The sequence below is a fragment of the Eubalaena glacialis genome, chromosome 4, assembly GCF_028564815.1.
Source record: "Eubalaena glacialis isolate mEubGla1 chromosome 4, mEubGla1.1.hap2.+ XY, whole genome shotgun sequence".
NCBI lineage: Eukaryota > Metazoa > Chordata > Mammalia > Artiodactyla > Balaenidae > Eubalaena > Eubalaena glacialis.
This window is the reverse complement of record NC_083719.1, coordinates 87,913,986-87,933,933: the sequence shown is the minus strand read 5'-3', so window position 1 is coordinate 87,933,933 and position 19,948 is coordinate 87,913,986. Positions and strand designations below refer to the sequence as shown.

Sequence of the window (19,948 nt, the reverse complement as noted above, 5' to 3'; positions counted from 1 at the left end):
GATATCTTTGGAAGCTATTCTGGGATGTAGCTATATAGGGGCTTCCTATGCTAGTGATGCCAAAACAAAGGATGAGGCATAGCTCCTAGCCACACGCATTCGGTCCTAGGGTGAGCATGGAATAGGTATTCGGTAATGCTTTTTAACTGCCTTGTGTCTGGTACTCCCTTCAGATGAGCAGGAGGGCCAAAAGGCCCTAATTGAACCTGCCCCCTTGGAGGCTTTTAATGTCTTTGTGCCCAAATTTGATCAGGTCCTTTGGTTTAAAGTTGATGGAACCACCCCATCCCATACAAAGCCTCCAGCCTCCAGTCTCCATCTTATCAAATCCTTGCTTCTTCCTTCAGAACCCTGAGGACAATTTCAAATTTTGTATCATACTCTGTAAAATATAAGGTCCTGAGGGCAGGGACTGTGTATCTCTTCTTTCTTATTGTAAACATAGTGGCACGGGGAACGGAAGGAGGTACAGATAAAGAATAAAAATCTACCTCTATGAGAGTTCAGGGGATTCAGACACAGCCCACCAAGGCTTTGACAGTGAAGATTCCTGCTTTCTGGAATGTTTGATCGGTGCAGATTTAAAGAATCTAAGACAGACCCTGCAAAATATTTTTAAAATTCTGCTTTCTATTCTAGAGGAAGTTTTCAACTGAAATGGGGTAGAAAGAAATAATTAATGTTGATTTTATCCCCTTGAGGAAATCTGAACAGGTCTATATCATTTTAAACAAGCATGACATATGAAAATTCGGATTTTACAAAAGGTAAATTGCAGAGTGATCATTCCATTTACAGAAATGGAATTCTTTTCAGTAGCCCTTGAGCATTTTTTAAATGATTTGATTTCTAAAAATCCAGTTTACGTATATTTTTCAGGATCAAATTGGGTGCAAGGAGCAAAAGTACTTGAAAATTTTGAAAAGATAGCTATAGGGAATGGAAAGAACATTTCTTTGAGAGTGGGGCGAAATTCTAGATGCCTGAGAATCTAGATAACATTTTGTAAACTTCGTCCTCAGTAAGATGGTGGCAGTGGTGGGGGAAGGAGTTATGTGTGTGTTGTATTGCTGAGGGCGGGTTGTGGCAGTAGCTCTCCCCTTGGCTGAAATTGTACACATTAATACAGTTTTACACTGTGCAGAGAATGAGGGCTGGTAGCTACTTATGAGAAATAACAGTTCTTATAACTTCATTAGTTTTTCAAATTAGTATCAGAGACAGCTCCCACTTTTCACCGCTGTGCTTTCTGGAAATAGAATCATAAAGCAGAGAGTTGTAAAGTGCCTCTCATTTTCCTCCAGGAGTAATATCTTAATTGAGACTGTGTCTCTGACCATATATTTGAGAAAAAATAAATCATAACTATGATCACCCCTGTGTCAGAGGCAAAGATGCAGTAGCCATACTTTCCACATTTATTTAAAATACTAAAATTATACTCTTTTCTATAAAGGGGACATAAATGTATTATATACATTGATTTTACATGCACTCTAAAGAATATGTTCAGCAGATTAAAAAGTTCAATTAGACTATTTCATAAATTTTAGCAGAACTAGCTATACTATAAATTCATTAATTATTTACTTCCTGATACTTTGGTTCTTTGTATTGAAGAGGAGCTTTGGGGATGATTTCTTTGCTCCAGTTAGGTCCAAGGTAGTTCGAGTGAACGCTTTGTTTGCTTTTGATAAATGTCCCTGGGCCATGTCAGCCTGTTCAATATCCTTCTCCAAAGTAAGATGGACTTTGGTGGGCTACTTGGCCTCCCTGAAACCCTGAAGCTCAGTTTCTTAAACTTGTAAAATGAGGAGACTGAACTAGATGGTCCCTAAGGTTCATGACCTTGAGTTTTATGATAGAGTGATTTAAGCTTGCAGGCTGATGTAAGGATGCAAAAGTGCCCATTGTTTAGCTCTTGATGATGATGGTGATGAGATTCGCCTCCAGGTCCACGTCATCCCCTTATACATTTTCAGGCTACTCAGGGCTGTTGCTGCTCAGCATTACTCCAAATAAAGGCCACCAACAAAAACCTGACCTCCTTCTTGCACTTGATACTTAGCTGATATCTTGTCATCATCTGCCTTCACCCTTCACAGGAATGCCTTGAAAACAGCCATCAGTTTATTAGTTAGTAGCTTTTTCAAAGGTACTTTAAAATCATTTTGCTTTAAACAAATATGTTTTAGTGCATTTTAATTGAATGTGGGGGGAAAACCCCACTCTATCTTGAAAAATAAGCCACTTCTTCACATTTATAGCAGGCTTAAGGACCTACTTACATTGCAGGAAACCCACATGCTTACTCAGTTATTGGCTTTTTTACTTTAACTTTCTACTCTGAACTTGTGATTTTGTGGGGCATTTATAGTAGATCAGTGAGCAAACAAGCATTTTCTTGGGCTCACTTTGTCTTTCGCTCATTTATCCTTTCTTTCCTTCCTTCATTCAACAAATATTTATTGAGTGCATACTGCTGGCCAGATATATTTTAGATTCTGTGAATACAGTAGAGAAAAAAATAGGCAAAAGCCCTGCTTTAATGGAGCCTACAATCTAATGAAGAGCCAGAGGGTGGGGAAGGGGATAAACAAGCAGATAAATAAATATGCAATATGTCATGCAGTTGGTAAATGCTAGGATGAAAAAATAAAATAGTAAGGAGAATAGACAATATAAAGGTAGGGAAAAAAATCACTATTTTATATATATTTAATATATAAAGTATTAAAAATATATCTATATAGGGTAATCTATCTTTACATATAAGGTGATCAATATAATTTTACATAATTATATATTTCTATAATTATATAGGGGTGATAAATAGAAAGTGAGTGATCAGGAAAGGCCTTTCTAATAGTTAACACTTGAGGAGGAACGTAAAAGAAGTGAGGCAGCAAACCATGTGTCTGTCTGGCAAAAGGGCTGTCTGGGCAGAGGGAACAGAAAAACACTAAGGGCCTGAGGAGAGTTGCCTGTCTACGTCCGCATGGTTGGGACAGGATGAGCGGGGGGAGAGCTCTGTAAATGTGTGCAAGTGTGTGTGATGGATGAGAGGGCAGGGCCGTGGTGGACTGTGGTAAGGGTCTGGGATTTCACTCTTGAGTGAGATGGGAGCCGTTGGAGGGTTCTGAGCTGAGGAGTAACATGATCTGACTTAGGTTCTGCCAGGATCACTTGGGACTCTTGTCCATTTGTCCAAAGTGGAGCAGGGTCTTTTGTTTCTCTGGCTGGATGGGATCCTTTGGATGTAGTCCATTAAGGGGAGGAATTCTTGGAAAATAGATGGTGCAGAAAAAAATGTTACATGCGTTGTTAAGGAGGACATTCATGGATCAAATACCTATACTGCAAGAGAAAAAGAAGAAATAGATACAAAATCACCCTTGGTGCACTTTATTAATGAACCCATATCCTTATTGAATTTAAGGTAAAAGTTAGTGAATCTGCTGCATCTGTTATTTTTCTGAGGCATCAGGAAAGGTGGTTGACTATGTCTACATATATACAGGCAGGCGGCTTTGGGCTCAGCAGGCCTCTCCCCCAGACATAACCCTCTGAGTTGGGTTTTGGAGAAGAGGAATTTCTGCTTAACATGTGAATTTCGGTTCTTGTGCCACAACGTTGTCAGCTAATTTACTTCTCCTCCGGGCCAAGGCTAAGGCACCACAGGGGTGGGAGCAGGCAAGAGCTGCCTAAATCCCAAGGGATGCCATGAGGTCAGAGACAGCAATGCCAGGCTGAGAAATCTCTCCTTTAAGGCTGTGTGTACTAAGGACGCTGCCAATTTTCCGTTTTCTTTTTGGAACATTGGGTTACTGTGTTTTGTTTCATATTTCCTCCTACAGTGGTGCATAGGGGTACTTAAGAGTACATCAGTTATAGTAATATAATATTAAAAGGCTTTTTCGTGACATGCATCTGATTAGGAAATAGGCATAGGGCATGTCTCCGCAGCAAAACTCTCACTTGGTTTTCTTACTAAAACCCACTGCGATTGCTTAAGAATAGTCAAGTTCCACCAAGTTTTAATCTACCCCCAGACTTTCTGGAAGGACTTTTAAGAACTTATGGGAAATTATGAAACAAATATTTGAAGTGGGGCTGTCATGAAGAAAAGTATGATTTATACTGTAAACTGAGGTATAGTTTTGGCATCAGAAAGACTTGGATTTGAATGTCTGCTCTGCCATACACTAGCTATGTATGGCATCAGCTAACTACTTATCCCTCTAAGCCTCAGTTTCCTCATCTCTAAAATGAGGATAATAATATCTGCCTTGTAGAACTGTTCTGAGGATTAAATTTAAGAAACCCGGCACAGTGCCTGGTGCATAGAAATAGTAGATAAATGGTAGCTATCCTGAAATGAAGTTCCCTCCCACCAAGTTCCATATCAGTTAAGAAATAATTTTATGTTTCTAATTTGTATTTGGTCAAGTTAAATAGAGAAAAAGAAACATTATGGGGAAATAATATTCTAGAGTAATTGGTACCAAAAGAATCCTAAAATAAAAATATAGGTCTTGCTATTAATCCCTTAAAACAATAATTTGTAACCATTGTGCGACAGATTTATTGACTACAGCATTCATTTAGAAATGCTAAACTAATGAGAACTTGGCCATTAGTTGTGATAATGGTCTATCATTTCGAGCTTGAACCATGTGTACTTATTTGGCCTCGTTTCAAAATAATAAATTATTTCAAACTCATTTCATTTCTTGAAAATGCCCCTATGATTTAGGTCATGCTTTGGATCATATGACTAGTATTCCTATAATCCGACATCCAGAATAACCTATATGATCCCGGGCTATTTTAAGATTGGGAAACTTAAAACATTTTTTCAGAAATTGCATAAAGAGGTTAGATAGGCTTCTCAAGCCTCTGATTTATCTTTTTGTGCCTATGTTTGATTGTTACTCCATATTAAGTTTTATTTTCCTTTTAAAATAGCTCTTCACAAAGAGAATATACTGATAAATACTACTGCAAGGGAATGTTTACAGATGCAAATGACTTCTATTTAAGGCGCTCGTGATTAAAACTTGAAAGAATGTAGCACTAGAAAGCATGTGAATATGGGATATTTATAATCTAGGATTGCAGCATAAGGGGATATGTGAATATGTGTGTTCAGTATACTGCAAAGGACCTCACATTGAAACTTGTTACTCTAATTTTACTTTAATTTAGATAAATTAACCATTTTTTTAATTATTGGGAAACTGTAATGTGGAATCAATCAACCTAGAAAGAACTAGCGTTCCACTTGCCGGTGACAGGCGAGCCGGACAGTTTCCACAATTTCATCTTTCTGATAAAGACAAGATATCTTTCTGATAATCTTTCTGATGAGTTCTTCACTGGGACATTGCAGTCTCCCATAGATGCTTTGAGGCTCGAAGTACGTTTCAGTTCTTCACTTTTTAACTGCTCACAGAGCAGGCTGCTAATAAAGTTAGAGAAAAGCTGTGATCATTTTCAGACATCTTTTTTTCAATCGATTCGTACCCCGATGAATCCTTGTTTTAAAGACTAACCTTCTGGGGTCATCCAAGAGGTCAGGCCAAGTTGTGCATCTCATTCTGGTGGAAAGCGTGTCTTTGACTCCTGGGCAGAGTCAGCAGTCCTGCTCCTGCCCAGCGTTATGGGTTCCAGAGAAAGGCCTGGTTCGGGCCTGGCTGAACAGGAGAACTAATGAACATGTCATGCGCGTCTCAAGTCTTCCAGGCTCTGGCACAGCTGTGGCACTTTCCCCCCCTGCTGCGAGGCACAGCACGCTGGCCATTTGTTGGCAAGTTCATATTTCACACTGCAGGGAATTGAAATGATTGAACAGACAGAAGAAGAGTTTTATTTGCAGTAGCCTACGTATCCCCAGACTCTGATTTGGCATAAAACATCTGCTTCATGATCTGCTTCAAGGCCAGTTCCTTTCCTCCAACAAAGGTTACGACTTCAGGCAAGCTGTGCTTCCACTGGCAGAAGGAAATTCGCTCGAAGACTTGATTTAGTCAGAATCAAAGCATCCCGCCACAGAATTTCTTTTTTCAATTATCTCCAAAGAGGCAGTCAGACTGTAAATTTATCAGTATAATAAATGTAATGAAATAAGGCAGACACTCCTTTCCCCCTGTTGCCATCAAGGGGAGGTGCATCTACCCTTGGGCATCCACACCCTGAAGCCTGTGAGACTTACCCAGCTATCTGTCAACATGCATATCTTGGCAACAGCACACCGTAGGGATGGCCCGTGGATGTGTTTCGGCCCATCAGCAATGATAAACAAGCGCATACATTGGTTTTACCTGCAGTGTTTACATCTTTCCGATTATAAAAACAAATTGGCATGACGCTGAATGTAATTACTACTATTTTTCATGGGGAGGACTCATCGTATAGCCTTTGTTTTGTGATAGGTCCTAATTACTAATTATATTTACCCGCGTGATTTTGTTATGCGTAAGTCATATTTTTTGTTCAAGGCAGGCCTCGCTAGCCTTACAGACATATATACAAAATTAAATCCTGGCATTTTATTATGCTGGAGCAATTAGATGCCATCCTCATAATGAGAAACATGACATCTTCATCGCTCTCCTCTGTATTTTCACGTTGTTTTAATGCAGACATTTACCAGAATTGAATACTGTCTTCCAAGTGTACACACACACACACACACACACACGCACACACGCACGCACACACGCCCCTAACTGAATATCTGCATATCTCCAAGGAGTCCTGTGGGTGAAACCATGTATTCATCTTTTTTAGTTCTTAGGCCACTTTGGTTTAAGCGTAAGAACTGTTGCTTTTATGAAGTGCCTTTTTCTATAAAGTCAAAACCTCACAGCAGTGCACAGAAAGCCGATGGTATAAAGGAGCTAAGTAGAGTCTTTAACAGAGAGAGCTGGGTTGTAAGTGTTTTTGTTCCTACGGAGCAGATAGATTTGGCTCCATCTGTTCCATATTCATAACAAAGGAGTACACTTACAGGAGGGCCAACTTCCCCAGAGCCGCCTGGTAATGATCTTTTCACCAGAATGAAAGCATCTGAACCCAGTGGCTTGGCCCTGAGAAAAGCAGCTAGCAGGATGGCCCTTCAGAACCCTGATTTCCTTGTGACTCAGGTTGACATTAATTTTCCCAATATATAGAATGTACAAAAAATTGATGATTTCTCATCTCCCTGCAGCACTGTGCAGTTACGAAGTTCAGAATGTGTAAGTTTTACCTCCCCTTCCCGTAACCACAAAAGATTTATAATTAGATAGTATGGGGGGAAGTTTGCACTTGAAGCATCTAAAGGTATCACAGGGGAGAGGCTGTTCTTCAAACTTTTGTTTCTCTTCAGACTTTTTAATCTTTTTAAAACTGGGGTTAATGAATAGAAATATGAGTTACACCAAATAAGGAAAAACCCCTATTGAGTTTTGTAATTAGCAAAACTTCAAAGCCAATTTCAACTGAGACCTCTTAGATTAAAAAGATAAGTTGACCCAAGAGTACATACTTTTTTTTCTACTAAGCAAAAGAAAAATAAAATGAATTTTTTGCCCAAAATGCCATGCTATATACAAAAAAAAAAAATTCCTGTTAATATGACATATGGAATCAGTATCAAAATGTGATTCCTGGATTTAATATCATAGCTCGTGGATAGAATGCTTTTGTTTATATGCTAGCTTCACAGATTTCTTAAGAAATAGGAACATATTTTGAAGTATGGTTATCCTTTTGTCCATTCTGTGGACTTCTCAAATACTAGAAGCTTCTAAAAAATACATCATTGATTTATTTACTATACTTCATATTAGAGTCATAATTGTAATGTATCATCAACCTTTTACTATCTCATCTTAGTATCATCTGTGCATTATCTGCTTGGTAAATGAGGCTTTCTGGCAAATCAAATAGTAAACAAATATCTCAAAAAGTTTGCTGCAGCAATAAAGTGGGCAAAGTTTTCATCTAGCTATGAGATTTCTCTGCATTTTAGCAAGAGGAAATATAAAAGTAATATTCAGAGAGTGAAAAACATAGCCCATCAGTCAGTGAAGATTTCAAGTTTCGACACCTTGGTCCCTTTGGTTATTTTTTGTAATATACGGACCTGAATATTTCTGGCTTATTCAGGAGCTAGATGCTCCTTTTATAGGTCCTAGTATAATTGGCAGTTAGGGATTTGTTTGTTTCCTGGTTTATTGTCTCTATCCGAATTAAACTGTAAGCTCCAGAAGCAGGAGCCATTTTTTAATACACCACAGTGTTTCCAAAACTTGACACAGTGCTTGGTACAAAGCAGGCAAACAAAAAAAAAATTTTTGAAGGAATAAATAAATGAAGTAAAAACTGAATAAGCCAGAAATATTCAGTATAGTATTTTGTCTTAAGAAAGATTATTTAAAGAGTTAGTTTGGGGCTTCCCTGGTGGCGCAGTGGTTGAGAATCTGCCTGCCAATGCAGGGTTGAGAATCTGCCTGCCAATGCAGGGGACACAGGTTCAAGCCCTGGTCTGGGAGGATCCCACATGCCGCGGAGCAACTAGGCCCGTGAGCCACAATTACTGAGCCTGCGCGTGTGGAGCCTGTGCTCCGCAACAAGAGAGGCCACGACAGTGAGAGGCCCGCGCACCGCAATGAAGAGTGGCCCCCGCTCGCCGCAACTAGAGAAAGCCCTCGCACAGAAACGAAGACCCAACACAGCCAAAAATAAATAAATAAAGAAGCTTTAAAAAAAAAAAAAAAAAAAGTAAGTTTGTATTTAAATTTTGATATTTGATTTATTTAAGTAACACATTTTTAAAAATAATTCTGTAAAACATCAAATTTTGCCTATTCAGATTAGTTTATACATCTTACTATTCTATATATCAGATGAGTAAATTTAAGTATTTGGCTCTATTTACAAATTTGGTTAATTAAACTCCTCTAACCATTAAAGATTTAATATATTTTCTTTCCTTTTTAAGTACTTAAATTGACTATAAAACTTCCCAAGTACTTAAGTAATTCTTATCATTCATCATAATTTAAACTTAAAAATATGATGAGGGGCTTCCCTAGTGGCGCAGTGGTTGAGAATCTGCCTGCCAATGCAGAATGCAGGAGACACGGGTTTGAGCCCTGGTCTGGGAAGATCCCACATGCCGCGGAGCAACTAGGCCCGTGAGCCACAACTACTGAGCCTGCGCGTCTGGAGCCTGTGCTCCGCAGCAAGAGAGGCCGCAATAGTGAGAGGCCCGTGCACCGCGATGAAGAGTGGCCCCCGCTCGCCGCAACTAGAGAAAGCCCTTGCACAGAAACGAAGACCCAACACAGCCATAAATAAATAAATAAATAAATAAAATAGCTTTACCTTTAAAAAATATATATATATGATGAGGTTTTAGTTCTCTTAAATGGTTTAAAACTGCGTATCAACCTAAAATTTCACTTAGTCACAAGTCTAAATAGTTGTTCCATTATATATTTTAAATTGGAGTTACATGTCTGACATGTTACTCTAAATGGCCAAAGTATTCCTACACCTTACAGCTTATTAAAGAAGTTCCACATTCTCAGATGCTTTTTTAACACAAAAATTACTAGCTCTGTGGTCTTGATTCTTTTAAAAATGCCTCTACTTTGTTTTTAAACTCAACTGTGACTAAAGTATGGTTGTATCCCCTCAACACAATTTTGGGATTATGTTCTCATTTAACATTTGAGGTACCTTAACTTGCCAAGGCTTCTTAATGACTAGAGGGTTTCAGCCAGATGGCTTCACTCTCACCTTCGATCATAATCACCCCAAACATCACTTTCCTGTCCTTACTGAAAGCAGCCCGTGGTCACCTGGATTCTAGCACCACTTGCCTTTATTCTCCTGTTTACTGGAGAGGCCTGCAACCCCTACTGAGGCTGGATATTTGAAGAGATTCTGCATGTCTTTGGCTTTAATGATGCCCACATTCCCTTCATTTACTTCTTATCTCTTAGACCACATACGCAAAAACATGAAAATAATACCTGCTTGAATTTTGTATGTCTCTTTGGGTTTTGGCTATCAAGTCACAATTTCCAACATCATTCCATAAGAAGGAGCCAGTAGAGAGGGCTGAGGAACCTTCCAGGAAAGGGGATTTTTTTTTTTAAAAAAACTTCCTTAACCACTCTCTTCATTTTTCTTTTTTATTTTAATCCTGAGTTTGTTTATATTTGGTCAACAAATCACTTTGCAGCTATACATATTTTTGTTACCTGGAGACTAATCACATCTTTATCAAACACGTTATGAACAAAGCAGTGGACTCCCCAGAACTGAGAACCCAGCACAGCTCCTGCCCGCCGGAAACTCGTAACTCTAGTAGCAGAGATGCAATGTAGCAGCCAGCTGTGAGACAAAACAGAATATGGGTTGTGTGCTACCAAGGGGACAGAAACAGACCAGTGTAAGAACCCAGAAGGGCTGTGTGTTGGAAAAAATGGAGAAATATCTCACGTGGCCAGAGCAAGCTGGGATTTTTAAGAGGCAAAGGGAAGGTCACATGAGAAAAGGGAGCCAGGGGGGTTCTGAGAGGAAAGACTGTTGGGACTAGCTGTTAATGTGGATTGAAGGAGGGAAAAGAATAGGAGAGAGAAAGACGGAAGTCAGGGTTGGGCAGATTATGAAAGACCCTGGCTGCTCTCTGTGGCGTGATGCCCTGCAACGCACAGCCCTTAACTTGACTGGAAGTGGTCCTACCTAGAGACAACCAGAGCAAACAAGAATACAGCCCCTATCATTAGCTTTGATTTTCTTCACTCCGTCAACATAAATTCTTCATCAAGGAAAGCATTTTTGGTGTGAAACAAAACGTACAGTCCTGGTGCCTAAATAACTCCATCCTTGGTAGAACTCAACTTTCTAAAGAGAGAACATTAATTTGTTCAGGCCTCTAGGGTTCCTTTAGGGGCCTGCTGCCCAAACAAATGCTACTCCTGTCTAGATACGAATCATACCACTAGAGATGGCAGACAGTGGGGGGACCGTGACCTGCTGACTAAGAACAACCAAAGAAACGACTGATTTGTGTAGAGAGATATTTACCCATATGTGATGCAAAAGAACATTAAAGACAGGAGTAGGAACCATTTACAGCAGCACAATATCCAGAGATGGGTGTGGGCATGGGTGCAGTGTTTGCACCGCCTCTGGACTGGTTTTATTTAGGGCCATCGCTGTAGCACAGTTAGTCTGTGCAGCTGCAGAGGCCGCCTCAGTGCACAGCCCGGTTGCTTCTCTACAGGATTTATGTCCTCATCTTTGGCAGTGTCCCTCTAATATAATCACGTGCTCACGCTCTTAAAATGGGTTGAAAAAAAAGAACTCACAGAATCTAAGCATGATTTTTCCAAAAGGAACAGGGTCTTTCACTGCCCTTTCCGATTTCTCTAAACTCTCACCCCAGCTTCAGGACACATCCTCACATAAACCCCTTTGCCCTCCACCCCCAACCTCCATACACACAAAACTATGGGAGAATCCAGTTTGTCTAATTTAGGCTAGAAATAAAGGGTCACACTTGTCCCCCTGGTTTCCCTTATGCCTCATAAATAACTTTTTGTCACAACTATCCAGAGCTGATCCCTTCCTCCCCCCCCCCTCTAAATTTGCACTTAGAACCAGAGGCTGCTTGCTTTAGGGAAATCGCCGTGCAGAGGGAGCAATACGGGCAGAGCTGATGGTATCAATCTGTGGAGTAGTGAAATGATATTCTAGATCTAAAGGGATCTGTCCCCTGAGTTTCCAAGTGCAATACAGAAGTTCACAGGCCCTCTAAAGTTGGTCATACTTCAACTTTTTTTCTAGAGGGGTAATCTCACAGGGAAACCAAAGCCTATGTGGGTTTACCAGCGGACTGAAAGGCACAAAACAAGTCAGAATGGGTGAACCAGGGAGAAAGTTCAGATCATCATTATACATGCACTCAAACCACTAACCCATGTCCTTTCCAAGGCCCTTCACCAAGGAAGATAAGGATGAAAGTGGTTATGAAGGGTTCAAAGAAATATTAACTTTTTTCTAGGAGTTTCTTTAGATTGTATTAACTTGATGTTTATTAGTAATTTGCTGTCTTGCTACATTAGTGCTGTATGATAATGACATTGTTTCTGTTAATACTGTATAAATGAGTAATGGCATTTGTGGCTTTCATTGCTTATCAGTTAACTGTCACCCCAATAGCACATCACAGAGATGACCCAAGGACCCTGTGTCAAAGTAATAATGTAAATAGTTCCTCCTTGGGATTCTAGGAATTCTGCATTTGTCTGAGTTTTTGTTTTTGTTGTTATTACCTTTATTATGTGGCTTCTAGCTGAAGAAGAGTCTTTATAAATGAATCATTTTTCCTGTCGTCTTTTGCCAGATTATACCTGTTTGGTAGAGTAGGTGAAATTCACCAAAATCACCACAAACAAGAGACACAGAACTATCTGACCTTAAAGGCCTGGTATAGTCATTTCAGTAGTACTGCCTCAGGCAAGCCCAGGTCTCAGAAAATAGTTACAACACTAGTGTATAATAGGAAACTTTTTTTTCCCCTAACTGTTCAAAGATGTTCAGTGAAGTTTTGAAAAATAGTAAAATATCCATTTAGGAACTGAACTATATATTTCCTCGTGTTTAAGGTTTTGTTAACAATTCAAATGATATGTAAGTGTTATGTTGCATTCTGTGCCTATGTGGGCTGGAATTTGCCAGTCATATCATGGAAGAAGATCAAGTCTAGGTTCAGAATCTGAGGTTTAAGCTGACTTAAATTTTTCTTAAAAAGAATTAGAAATGCTTCTTATAGAGGATATTTTAAAAGCATTCTCTGAAATCCAGGTTATTTTTTGGTCATGCCTTAATAGATATCAAAATACATGGGACTAGCCTTCCTCAGTAAGCAGTAGAAACAAGTTTGTTGTCACTGTGCTTTAAAAAGCAAGTAAAAGTTTGCCCACACTTCAAATGTGTACAAAACCATGATAATGTCTTATTTGTTTATTCCTAGAAATCAGCGGAAAGAATTTGTCCTCAGCCATTTATTTGAGGTTGCTAAGAAAAAGTAATTGATCTACTGAGGCTTAGCTGCTGGAATTTAAATAACACTTAGGTTAGGGTTTGCAGGGAAACTTTGCCTAAGGGGGTAGAGAGATGAGGGGGGACATGGGTGTGATGGGTGGGTACCGCCTACTTTTTTTGTCTGAGGCTGCACAGCTGGAACTTATTTTACTTCTCTCACCCTGAACTCTGCTCTAATTTTTTGTCCCTGTTACAGTTCCCTGGTGTTGAAACCAAGATTTAGCTTGCAGAGTACACTCTACCCTTATTTTATTGTTGGAAATACCCCTCTTCCTTTTCTAGTTTTTTAAAAAGAAACATCCCCAGAGCCATATCAAAGTATCTGTTGTTTACATGATATTTTAAATTTCTCCAACGCTTCCACCTTTACTTAGTAACCTCGTTTCCAAGTTTTACCTCTGGGGCTTTGACCTTAACCTGCCAGTGATTCAAGTCTTGAGACACAGCAGGCTGTGGGAGATGAACTGTGTGGGCAGAGTAGTCGGGGGCTGAGGTTGCTCTTAGGGGGCAAGCTTGATAAACCCGGGGCCAAAAGCAGGTTATTAAAACGTGACTTTTAAATCTCAAAAGGTAGACTGGTGAGATGTATTGCATCATAACTGGTGATTTTGTTTTTAATATGAAAATTAGGTATTGTGCTGCTTTTAAGAAGGGCAGATAGCCAGCTGCAAGTTGTTGCTGGGGTCTTCTTTCAAGAGGCCTAACTTTTGTTTTAAGACTTTTCCTGAGGATCTGGTAACCATTTTCCAAGAAGTCCATATGGCTTTGGTTAATCTCTATCCTATTCCCACCACTTCTTCTGTTACCCACCCTCCACCCACATACACAAAATGGATTTTATTGACTCATTAAATTCTACAAGACATTTTCCGTAGTACCATTTGTTTAAATGGGCTTTACTTCTTCAGCATTTATTGTGAAAAGAATATTAATGCTTAATTCTGCCATCACCCGTCTAATTTACATATATCTATGTTGTATGTGAGACCACATGAAAACCTACAGAGGAAAAACTGGGCTGTGCTAACAGCTAATAGCGCATCTTTTCTTTGGACTTGCACAAATTAAGAAATATTGTCTGTGGCAAACACAATGGAAAACTGTGTTTTTAATACCCACCCCCCCACACACACACTCATTTCTTTGGAAAAGAAGCAGCTGATTATTTTTTAAAAATAAAATTTCCCAAAGTACCCAGGTTGACAAGGGACACAGAAAAGGAGAAGGATTTGGCTTTTGGAATTACGATTTGAGGATGAATAAGGTTAGGTAGAGGGATGATGAAATGAACTAATGAGTACAGGATTGGGCCTGAAAATGTGAAGAAAATATGAGAATCTCACCCCTCTCCTTCTAAACTTTCGGTTCCTTATGAAGAAGAACATTTGTTTCCTTGATTGCTTTTGAGTTGCTTAAAATCTCATGATGTTTATGTTTAATTTGAGAGCCTGTGTAAAAGATAAATAGGAGTTTTTTGATACGAAGAGAAATTTTAACTTATTAAAGTCCTTTTATTTCCGGTGTTTTCAAGCCCATCTTTATATTCTATTTCTCACATTTGAGGAAAGGCATTCTCTCTTATGATTTAAGTTTACGTTCTTGTATCAAAGCTCATTTAGGTTCCCCCAGCAATTTGGAGTTAATGTGAGGCATCATGTTAATTACGAGAAACGGCACAGGCTGTGGCTACGTTAGCAAAAGCTAAGTGGCATGGGGAGGAAAATGAAAAACAGTTTTTAAATGCTGGAGTGAAAACAAATAGAGATGTCTTCTAGTGTTTCCTCAACAGCAGTTTATAATTACCTCTCTTCAAGGCCTGTTTTAAGTGGACTTGTACCAGTAGCTTGAAAAGTAAACTCCTAAGGGGTGCGTTTGTTTAGACGTGGCAGCAGAATCCGGGAGCAGCTGCTGTGGAGCCTTCAGCACAGTGCACTCCGGTGCCTTAGCCCTAAAGCCTCAAGTGGGCATGGGAAACCCTTGACTGCACAGCATTATGTCAGTTAGCTCTTAAGCCCCGAATTTGTGGCTAAGACAGCATTTATTATTTCACAATTTCTGTGGGTCATGAATCCAGGGGCAGCTTAGCTGGGTCCTCTGGATCTGGGTCTCTCCCAAAGCAACAGTCATTCGAAGGCTCGGCTGAGAAGGATTCAGTTTGTAGCTCACTCGCAGGATTGTTAGCTGGATTCTGTTCCTTGCGGGTTGTTGCACTGAGGTGTCAGTTCCTTGCACGCGCTGGTCTGGAAGTCTCTCTCTGCTCCTTGCCATGTGGGTGGGCCTTTCCACTGAGAATCTCACAGTATGGCACCTTGCTTCAGAAGGTGAGCCAGAGTGCTAAGGAGAAGGAGGGCACAGTCTTTTACAACATAATCAAAGAAGTGACATCCCATCACTTCTGCTGTATTCTACTCACCAGAAGCAAGAAACCAGGGCCAGCCCACTCTCAAGGGGAGGGGCAGACACAGAGCAGGCATACCAGGTGCGGATTGCTGGAGCTGGGTCAGAAGTTGCCTGCCACAAGCAGGATGCCACATCCAGCCGATGGGCCCACAGTTAATTGTGATGTGAATGCTACAAATATTTGCAATGCTAAATACAGCCTTTGGAAGTACTGATTTGGAGGCATTGAATGTGGTCCCCTTTATGTATCAAATTGGCTGATAAGTGCTGAGCCATGCTCACCTGAGCCCCAGCAGAGCAAGCAAACAGGTTCTCAGGAATGGCTGAAGTTAGAGCTCCTGTCTGAGGTCATGCAACAGCGTGAAGATAAGCAGCCCTTTTTTAGCAGGATACTCTAAACACGGAGAACCAGAGGGCCCCTAGATTATATTTCGTTATGTGTTGTAAGGTTGTGATGGGTACTTTGCAGATCATTAGGGGGAAGGGACTCTGTGGATTGATTTATAAAGTTGTTATTAAGATCGTGGAATGGGAGGCTGCGCTTGTTTTAATGGTCCCCACACCCCTACTCCCAGCTTCCTGACTCCAAATGTACATTTTCAGCAGTAAACTGAGTAAAGGGATAGGAATTTGGATTATGTGACAAATGTTTAAGACATGAATTGAATTTCTCATTTTAATCTGACAAATTCTATTTTAAAATCCATGTATTTTTTTTTTTATTTAAGTATGGTCGATTTACAATGTTGTGTTAGTTTCTGGTGTACAGCAAAGTGATTCAGTGTTTTTATATATATATATATATATATTTCAGATTGTTTTCCATTATAGTTTATTACAAGATATTGAGTATAGTTCCCTGTGCTACACAGTAGGACCTTGTTGTTTATCTATTTTATATACAGTAGTTTGTATATTGTAATCCCAAACTCCCTCCCCCCTTTTCCCTGGTAACCGTAAGTTTGTTTTCTATGTCTGTGAGTCTGTTTCTGTTTTGTAAATAAGTTCATTTGTATATTTTAGATTCCACATGTAAGTGATATCATATGGTATTTATCTTTCTCTGTCGGGCTTACTTCACTTAGTATGATAATCTCTAGGTCCATCCATGTCACTGCAGATGGCATTACTTCATTCTTTTTTATGGCTGAGTAATATTCCATTGTATAAATATATATATATACATCTTCTTTATCTTTCCATCTCTCCGTGGACGTTTAGGTTGCTTCCATGTCTTGGCATTGTAAATAGTGCTGCTGTGAACATTGGGGTGCATGTATCTTTTCGAATTAGAGTTTCCTCCGGATATATGCCCAGTAGTGGGACTGCTGGGTCATACAGTAGTTCTAAGTTTTTTAAGGAACCTCCATACTGTTCTCCATAGTGGCTGCACCAATTTACATTCCCACCAACAGTGTAGGAGGCTTCCCTTTTCTCCACACCCTCTCCAGCACAGAAAATCCAAATATCATTATAGGAAGAGTTCAGGTCTAGGTTTTCTTCCCCTGTTGCAGGTGAAGACCCCTTTTTGGTTGCTAAAGCTCCAATTTGGGAACTTAGGGATGAAATGTTATAATTCTTTTGTCCCAGTTGCTGTTGGTTGGCTTCTGGAGGACCTGTAAAGCCTGGATAAAATTCCCTCTGATAAACACTCCCGGGACACCCTCACATGCCCAGATGAAGCTCATGCAAACCTCAGTTACCACATGGATGCCTCCTGGTCCCTAAACTGTGTTTCCTACCTATGTCCCCAGCTGGGATAAGCACAGCACAAGGACAGAAACAGTTTGTCTTATACATCTTTGCGTCCATAGCACCTAACAGGGCAACTGTACATAGCAGCAGTTTTAAAAGCGTTTGAGTGGATAAATAAAGCTGCAGTAATATATAATACATGGTAGTAATTATTCACTATCAGTTTCCAAACGTTCACTATTAATTTTCTAAGGAAAACAGCGTATTGTTTTAACTAAAATAGTGTTGCCTATTATAAAGTGATGTGTGTCTCTAGAATCATAGAGATCAATAATACCGACCTCCTGACAAAGGCCAGACACATTTTAAGTTTTTACTGTCCATCTTCAATCTTGCTCATAATTGATCCCAAGAGGATTTTCTTTATAAATTTACTTGTGTGACTATTACATTTTTCAGTTCCTCTGTTTTGTGTTTTTAATGCTTCAAGCCTCTGCTTTGTTGTTTAGGTGTGACTAGTAAAGCACTTTCATATTACCTTATATATTCAAATATTACTAATAATTAATAATCGCTCTTAGTAAGTGGTATAAAGGCACCCTCTATTTGTCAGGCAAGAGGTGTGGGGTTAAGAAACCTGGAACATGACATGGAATAAAGCCACACTCCCAGTTTTTTAAAGCTTGCATAAAAAATTGAGTTTTGCTGACATATGGGAAAAGTTTTTATGCCTTCTGGTATCATTTTTGTTTTTCAACGTGGCAAACAAGGAACCCAAGTTATACCGACTTAGGTTAAGATTTCATGAGCTCAGGTTGGAGGCTGTGGAGTCAAGTGACTTAATGTAATCTGCACTGTGGACTCACATTATATGTTTATATTCTTTGTTCATCAGTCTGTCTAAGGATTAGAGTATAATAGTCAAACAGCATCATAAGGTATCAGTCACGTTATCATTGTCATATAGCTTTTCTGGTGATAGAGAGGAGATGAGGAACTAAGAGAGAAGCTTGATGGGGAAGAGAGGTCTTTATATAAGTACAAGTACATTTAATATTCTTAGTGTACAGAATAATATAGCTCATCCAGTAACTAAGGCTAATTGTCCCTCTTTGCGAGCTGGTGAGAGAACTCTCTTGAATTTTTCCTGGACAGTTTATCATTTGCTGATGTTTAGTTATTCCAGCGTGCCCCACAATGACTGATTTTTATGTCCTGGATTTATAGAATTTCTCCTATATATAAATCTGAAGAATGTGTGCTAACTCTAAGAAGTTCCCCCACTAAAACAAACATTTGATCTTGCCTTGAGCCTGTTATATCTTACAGTATCATCAGTAAAATCAGCTATTGCATGTGGTAAATCAAGTTCACGAGGCTTGCAGTAAGTTCATCTCAGCTCAGAAATCCATAGCACAGCAGCGTAAATATCCATGTGTCACTTTTTCACACCACCTCTCATAAATAAGATATAAACTATCTCAAGAACCCATGGTTTTTCTAATGAATTGGAGTCACCTATGTGTACTGTATTTGTGACATGCACATTTGCAGTTGGGGTCCACAGGAAGGACATCATTTCCTGGATCAAACCACAGAGTGCAAATATTGTGCCCTAAATAACACACTAGTTGCTGTAAATGTCAGTAGAGGGAGTTTTTCCGACTTTGATTTAATGAAAGCCTACAGCAAAGCCAGCTGTTAGCACTTCTTAACTGCTTGTCAGAGTGAACACGAAGATGGGGAGGGCTGAAAACATCTTTTCTGTATCTACTTTGGTCTAAGAATTAAGAGAGTTTTCAACAGGTGTTGAATAGCGACACGGGGGTCCTTTCCAGCTTGATGTCTTTTAGGTGGTGACTTTATAAGTTCTCCTCCAGGATGTGGACCTGGAGTTACATGAGGAGATTGTTGGGAAATTAGTCTAGAGTTTGCATCTTGAATCCTCTCACCTGCAAAATCAGCATTTTAGTTTTCTGGGCTCACCGTGAGGGACAGTAAGAATAGAGGAGGGAGAAGGCACACTGAACACTGGTCCTCTCTTTGTCACTGAGGGTATTACCAAACTAATTGTGAGCCATGTGTATTTTGACTGATATCATCTGCTCTTTCTGAACAAAGAAAACACTTGAAGCAAACACACAGGGAGGAAAGTATGCAGCACTCATTTCTGTAATTTTTGTCATCTCTAGAATGCATGTGTAAACATATGTGATTGTTAAGGGTCTTACTGCCTTGGAAACCCCTTTGACGTTATGCTGGGTATACTGAGGGGTGATCATCTTTCAAACGCAGGGGAAGTTTACAGTCTTATTATCTTGAAGATGAGAAGAAAGTTTCTTCCTCAAATGATTTATAACTTGAAACATGTTGTCATGTTTTGGTAAGCCCACTTTATTAATTCCATCCTTCTCTGTGGCAAATTTTTAAAAATAAATGTACCATTGCAACCCAGTACTTTCTCAATAGCATATTGTACTTATAATAGCTTGATGGAAGTTGCTGGGTTCGGTTTAGTCATACAGAATGTGGAGCCAAGTTCTGAGTAAAACCTCTAATTGAATTACCTGCAAAGCACTGACAGACAGGCTTTCAGGACAGACAGAGCTTTGCTTTCCCCAGCAGAACTAGGTCATGTTTAAGTTGGCCTTGTAACTGTTAACTGGATTTTGCCAACGCTTACACCCTGGGCTCTGGTGGCTGCGGGCCCCTTTCCTGCAGCAGAGGAGGAGCTCTCTATGAA

General features: G+C 39.7%; 1 protein-coding gene across 2 annotated transcripts in view; it reads left to right on the top strand.

The window, feature by feature from the left end:
• Positions 1 to 19,948, top strand: part of EFNA5 (ephrin A5) — a 277,027-nt gene that overhangs the window by 246,566 nt on the left and 10,513 nt on the right. The gene's annotated exons all lie outside the window — the stretch shown is intronic.